Source organism: Mya arenaria, chromosome 9 (assembly GCF_026914265.1).
Source record: "Mya arenaria isolate MELC-2E11 chromosome 9, ASM2691426v1".
Classification (NCBI taxonomy): Eukaryota; Metazoa; Mollusca; class Bivalvia; order Myida; family Myidae; genus Mya; species Mya arenaria.
This window is the reverse complement of record NC_069130.1, coordinates 48280155-48287857: the sequence shown is the minus strand read 5'-3', so window position 1 is coordinate 48287857 and position 7703 is coordinate 48280155. Positions and strand designations below refer to the sequence as shown.

Below are 7703 nucleotides of genomic sequence, written 5' to 3'. Positions count from 1 at the left end.
TTTATTAATTTGATGTTTTGATTTAAACTTGCTCGAAATAATTTAATAATAAATTACACTTTGACAATTTATTTTATTTACACTTGAGATTTGTCTTAATTGAATTTAAATATTCAATTTATTTGTGGAAGGGTGATAGTCCACCTAAATGGCCGTACACTCGTCTTTTGACGATTTTGTTTTACTATGGCAGACTCATGACGTCCACCATCCCAGCAAAAAGTAGCGAACGGTCATTGCGCAGGGAATCCTCGCGGCCACAATTTTGTAATTATTTGCGTTGAAAATTCAAATTTCTATGATAACATTATTGCCTACTATTAAACATATCTTTATTTACGTCATTATGCGAAAATACATGTTCAGATATCATAAACTACTAACATGTGTCAATTGTTTATGAAGTATCCCGATATCTGTAAATCTGGGACAAATCTGACTGGCTGTGTACATGTTTGACGGTATTCGTGACCAAGAATATATTTATGTGAAAATAACGACTCTTTTGACAAATTAAATCCAGATTAGATCATTGTCAGGTATATATTGAACAACTTTGTCCTTATTATTCAACATCGATGCATAATATTACTATATATTCTTTTGCCCAGTGTTAAATGGTAGAGACTTGTAGCGTTACAGGGATACATAAGAAATGTCAAAATAATAAAAAAGTATCCCTGATCGCTCATTATTGTAGCTACAGGGATACATAAGAAATGTCAAAATAATAAAAAAAAAGTATCCCTGATCGCTCATTATTGTAGCTAGGTGACTTGATTGAAATATTGGGAGTTTATTATTTTTTTAAAAAATAAGGATTTATTGCGGGATGGTACACACTTTTATTTAATTCATTTATTCATTGAACACTTTGTTGAATAACTTCCGGTTGCGTAAATCACTTGTAGGATGTATATTTTGATTCAATGATATTATTTGTGGAATTTGTATTTCTTGTTTACATTACACTTCGAGATTTGTGTTTGACAGATTTGTTTGTTTACAAAATATTAGAAATTGATTTTGACCTAGGTTGAGTTTGACAGTTGTCGTTGTCTTTGACTCTTGATTAAATAAAGTAATCAATTTGGATTTATTTAAAATACTTTGAGATAATTTATTTTGTTTTGTGCATTTATAGACTTTAATAGTTTATTAACTGGATTTAATTTTCATTTATTTATTTTGGACTTGAACCTTTTTGATTTGGAACTTGTGTTTTGAGATTTCGAATTATCTTGGATGAATTAGTAAAGATTGTGAGTGAAGTGAGTTGAAGAACTGGATTGTGTTTGATTAGTAAAAAACTAAATGAAGATGTGAAGTTAATGCAATAATAAATCAGGTTGTGAATTTAGGTTACTGCAATACTGGATTAACTTGTGTTAATTTTATTTTGATGTGAAATTTGGTCAGTGTTAAATTAAATTCAAGGTGCTGTGACATTTAAGTTAGCACAATACTGATGCATGTGTGAAGTGATATTGAATTAGTGCTATACTGAACTATTTTGAAGCTGCATATTAATTTGGAGTTGATATTGACACTTTAGTGAGTGCTATAATAAATTAACTTGATGATTTGACATTTGAGTTTATACAATAGTAAATTAACTCTGAAGTGACATTTGAGTTGGTGCATAAGTGACCTAACTTGGATTATTCTATGGTTCAATGCCATTGACACTTGCATTTTTATTTTTTTAATAATTTTATTTTGTGTTTGATTGCTGATACATTGGAAATGGCGGATGGAGAATGGATGGACATGGCTGTGGGAGGAGAAAAACTCAATCCTTTAAAAATATCTGAATAGGATAAAAAAAAACTCATAGATGCTTTTCATAAACTTGATGTCGAAGCGGAGATCAATGATGAAGATGATTTAATTAAATTTATGTCCAAGTATCAAAATAAAGGACAGAAAGAATTCATAAAGCAGGAGCCAAAGACACTTCAATTACCACCACCACAACAGTATGAAGTTGGACAGCAGAGGGCCACGGCAAATACATATCACTACCCAAAGATTTCCACTTTCGGGGGTGACAGTGTAAAAGGGGAAGCAACCTGGCCATGTTTCAAGTTTGAAATTGATGCTTTGTTAGCTGACAAGGTATTCAGCCAAGAACAGATTCTGCATGGAATCAGGAAATCAGTCAAGGGAGAGGTAGCAGAGATCAGGCGGAGATTAGGAACAGGGGTAACTGTAAAACAGGTAATAGACAAGCTTGAAGCTACATATGGAAAGACTGAAACTAAGGAAAACATCATGAGGAAACTGTGTAATTGTTCACAGCAACCACAAGAGTCCGTAACTAGCTTCGCTTCAAGACTAGAAGATTACTTTGATAAAGCTGTTCTCCTTGGCGGCATTTCTCGTCGTGATGACATCACATTAAAAGAAGTTATATGCCAGGGATTAAGAAAAGACTTGAAGCATCTGGCTACATATAAGAGCGAAACAATTGTTGATTATGACCGTTTCAAAATTGAATTGCGAAAAATAGAGGCTGAAAGACAAGATGAAAGTGAAGACAAGAAGAAGCCGTGCAAGCCAGCAGTACCATAAACAGAGAAGACTGAAATTAATGAAATAAAAAATATGTTTAAATGTTTAAAAGACCGATTGGACAGGATAGAGAAAGAAAAGAATGAAGGTCAAGTACATCAATACACGCCATATGTAAGAAGGGGAGATAGACGGGGACATTCTGGGGATTATCGAGGAAACAGAAGAGAATATGGAGACAGAGGACAAAGCGACCACTATAGGGGTTTCCCTGGAAGTGGAAGAGGAAATGGACCAAGTAGACCACTAGCGTCACAGAATTTTATGCCAAACTGTTTTCATTGCGGGCAGAAGGGACATTTCCAAGCAAACTGCCCAAACTAGTTTGTGCTTCGATTGCGGGATCGAACCAAGGCACGTCCGTTGATATAGATCCAAAATTAGTTGGTGATGTAATTGAGTGCAATATTACTCTTAACAATATTGGCACAACATCCCTTTTAGATACAGGGTCATGCGTAAGTCTTATGTCCGAGTCATTTCACAAGGAACACTTGTCTCACATTTTAATTGAACCACTCTCTGATGTACTTAATATTGAATATGCTGATGGACAGGAGTTGCCATACTTAGGTTGTATTGAAGCAGAAATTAATGTTAATGTTGGATTAGATAGCTCAAAGCCGCAACCTTGTATATTTTAGATTGTACCGGATACTAAATACTCCAACAGGACACCTGTCATATTAGGAACAAACATTTAAATACATTGCTTGCTTCAAGATTGTAAGGACCTACATTGATATCAGTTTTTACAGAAAGCCAAGTTGCATAACCCTTGGTTTCTCAGCTTCAGAACACTTGTAGTTAGAGAAACTTTGAAACAGAACAAAAATAGGATAGCCATAGTTAGGAATGCAATGCATAGCAAAATATCTCTTGGTCCAAATGAAACCATTCACATCACAGTAGTTGCTGACAAGAAGATTGATTTTTCAAGAAGCAATGCCATCATTCAAGAATCAAAAGATTCACATATACCTTCATTTGTTGATGTGACACCAGCCGTCGTTGACTTTGATTATAGGAACAACAACGAATTTGTCATATCATTATCTAATTTAACAACGAACACGGTGAACATTACATATCGAGCAATACTGGCCGAGCCACAGCCCGTTGTTATAACTGAATATGTATTAGACAGACAGGAAGAAGAAGACATAGACAAGAAAAGGGAGAAAGTAGTTAACGAATTGAACTTGGATGGGGATAATATTTTGGAAGGGGAACAACAAATTAAATTGAAAGATCTTTTGATGAAACATAAGGACATTTTTTTCGACAAGTGATACAGATATAGGGCAATGTAACAAAATGAAACATCGGATTGATTTAGTAGACGACATACCAATTAAGATGAGACATAGACGCATACCTCCCCAAATGGTTGAGGAAGACAGGCCGCACTTGGAACAGCTATTGTCATGCGGAATCATACGACCATCCAAGTCACCTTGGGCATCACCAGGCGTACTTATACGAAAGAAGAACGGTAAACTCCGCATGTGTGTAGATTATAGGCTACTGAACGCCAAGTCTGTGAAAGATTCACAGTAGGGGCTCTCGGGTTCTATGAATTTAATAAATTAGATTTTGGCCTCACGAATGCCCCTGCGTCGTACGAAAGAGCCATGAAAGAATGTCTGCAAGGTTTAAAAATGAAAATATGTGTTATACTCGTATATTTGGATGATCTGATAATTTACAGTAAAACATTTGAAGAACATCTTGAGAACATTGACAAAATTTTTGAGAGGTTGAAAGCATTTGGGTTGAAGTTAGCACCAGAGAAATGTATGTTTTTTCGCCAGAAAGTTCCATTTTTTGGACATATTGTCAGCTGTGAGGGAGTAGAGACTGACCCCTTGAAGATAGAACGCATCAAGAACTGGCCTACACCTACTACACCTAAAGAGTTTTCTAGCCTTCGCAGGATACTACAGGAGATTTATACGGGATTTGAGTAAAATAACAAGACCATTGTCTGACTTGATACCACCGACTACATCAAAGAGAGGTCCCAAGAAGTATCTGAAGGAATGGAAGTGGACAAAGGTGGAACAGAAGCTCTTCGAGGACTTGAAAGTTCAGTTGATTTCGCCACTTATTTTGGCATATCCCAACTTCGAGCTTCCATTCGAACTTCACACCGATGCTTCCACGAAGGGCCTTGGAGCGGTGTTATACCAGACACAAGAAAACAAGAAACATGTCACAGCGTATGCCAGTAGATCACTTAGTAAATCGGAGAAAAACTATTCTGCATTTAAATTTGAATATCTTGCATTAAAATGGGCAGTAACTGAAAAATTCTCGGATTATCTCATAAACAGTCATTTCTCTGTACTTACAAACAACAATCCTTTAACTTACATCTTAACATCAGCGAAACTAGACGCCACAGGCCATCGTTGGGCTTCTGCATTGGGCAACTATTCTTTTGACCTCACATACAGAAGTGGTTTGAAGAACGCTGATGCTGATGGGCTTAGTCGATACCCACATGGGAGAGTTGTTCAAGATGAAGAAGAAGAAAAGGTGAAGATAGATAACAGTACAGTTAAAGCTTTTTGTAGTTGTAGTTCACCACCACCATTCATTGAAACTTTAATATCTGCAACATTGAACATTGTTGAAGCTACTGAAGATCCAGGACAACCACTAGCACAGATTGAGATGCGAGAAATAAGAAGAGCTCAGCGACAAGACAGATTGATTGAAAGATGGAGGATAGCAACTATAGATAAGGCACTTCCTAATCAGGACATAAGTAATGAAGATAGGACCATGAGGAGGCAGTTTAAAAACTTTGTAATGAAAAGAGACATTTTATTTAGGATACTTCATGAAGACGGAGAAAATATTGAACAGCTTGTGCTTCCCGGGTGTTTCAGGGAACAAGTTTTAAAAGGATTGCATAGTGATGCTGGACATCCTGGAAGGGATAGAACCATGAGACTAGTTAGGGATAGATTTTACTGGCCTGGTATGTCTACGGATGTAGAGAAATGGATCGGGAAGTGTGATAGGTGTTTAAGGAGGAAGAGCTCAACACATTCTAGAGTACCTCTTGTAAATGTACACACCACTTACCCGTTAGAATTAGTATGCTTTGATTTTTTGACACTTGAGGCAGCGAAGGGAGGTATTTCAAATGTTCTCGTAATAACTGATCATTTCACCAAATTCGCTATGGCCGTGCCGACAAAAGATCAAACCGCAAAGACAACTGCTGAAACTTTTTTCAATCATTTCATAGTACACTATGGTATTCCAACAAGGCTTCATTCGGATCAGGGAACCAATTTTGAAAGTGAAATTGTGAAAGAACTATGTAACCTTACAAATATGAAGAAAAGTCATACGTCTATTCATCATCCGCAAGGAAATTCTGGACCGGAGAGATTTAATAGAACTATACTTGATATGTTGGGTACATTGGAAAGTTCTCAGAAGCCTGATTGGAAACGGTACATCAATCATCTTGTTTACTGTTACAATTGTACACCACACGAGTCAACAAGAGTAGCGCCTTTTGAACTCATGTTTGGTCGTAAACAAAAGTTGCCTATTGACGCAGTCTTTGAGAAAGCAAACAATGATGTGGTAAACAAGAATACATGAGAATACATTGAAGATTTGCAGAATCGAATGACAAGGACTAGACAGATAGTTGAAGATCATGTTAATAAGGCAAAGCAACGCCAGAAGAAATATTACGATATGAAAGCCAAAGCGGCTAGAGCAGAGAGTGGAGATAAAGTATTGGTGAGAATACTGGGAAAGCATAAGATCATAAGATTTGAGGATGAGGCGTATACAGTGGTAGAACAGGTTAAGGATACTATACCTGTATACAAAGTGAAAGGAGACGCAACAACGAAAGTCAAGACCTTGCACAGGAATCACTTATTCCTGTTGAAATATCAGAATGAAGAAGAAGTAGGGTTTACTGAAACTTCTGGACTTGAAGAAACAGTACATGGAGAAGTTATTAATGAAGATGACAAGGATGCATCCAAGGGGGAAGAAACTGCTAAAATAGAATTAGAAAGTGACGTCACTAGTAAAGATGGAGAGGAGTCAGATGATGATACAGGTGAAGTTGTAATCATTACAACATATGGGGACGCCCGTAAACCTGATGTATCAGTAGATGATGATGAAATTATTGTAGAACCTACAGTAGTAGAAAACATGGAGATAAGGGATGAGCCTCTGAGAAGGCCAGAGGACTTGGTAGAAGTACCTTTGAATATAGAAGTTGTGGAAGAACAGGGGCAAGGTCCAGATATATATCAGTTGGTTGAAGGCCAACAAGTAGTACATCAAGAAGCAGTTGATACGCCTCAGGAAGCAGAAAGACCAATACCAGATGTAGATGTAGAAACTAATAAGGACGGACCGCCAAAACCAGCCCCAAGACGTTCTGGTAGAGAACGAAAGCCACCTCAGCGTTTTGACGACTACCAGATGGCTAGTATCGTACCAAGACCAAATGACTCAAGGTTTCAAGCATTGAAACAAGTTATGGAGTCTGGTGTTCTAGACACATTGGATAGTGAGATGGCACGAAGACTAGTGATTAGTATTTTTCAATAAAGTGATGTTTGATTTAATGTATTTTAATATGTTTTAATAAATGACATTACAGACATACAAGACGATATTGTGATATTGTTCTATATTTTGGGGTTATTGTTTTTCCTTGTGTGTTTTTTACTACATTTATTCATTTGGATTTTTGTGAGGACACAATTTTCAATAAAAGGGGGAGGTAATGAGCAAATATTTACATTTAATTTGTCAGTATCAAGTACCCATTGGATGGTTTGGAGCAGGTATGAGTATATAAGTACTTGTATGGGTAGTTATTGGTAGTGTGTATTGTAAGTAGTTGTAGGGTACAATTCTTTGTATGAATTAAGAATTGGTTGTGTGTAACCTTTTCATGTTCTTTTAGTTCATTCACTGTGACCATTGTATTTTTAATTACCTGTCTTCTGACCATTACCATGTTGGCATAGGATTATAGTTTTTCCCGCCATTTCAATCATGTGATCTGTCAGAGTTTGATGAGGGAGGTTGGACTTCCCTTAGAAGTCAACTTGGTTTTGGTGCGTATT

At 36.6% G+C, this 7703-nt stretch overlaps 1 pseudogene; it reads left to right on the top strand.

Moving 5' to 3' along the window:
* The first annotated feature begins 6003 nt into the window (after positions 1–6003).
* On the top strand, positions 6004–7179 carry LOC128246115 (uncharacterized; annotated as a pseudogene).
* The last annotated feature ends 524 nt before the right edge of the window (positions 7180–7703 follow it).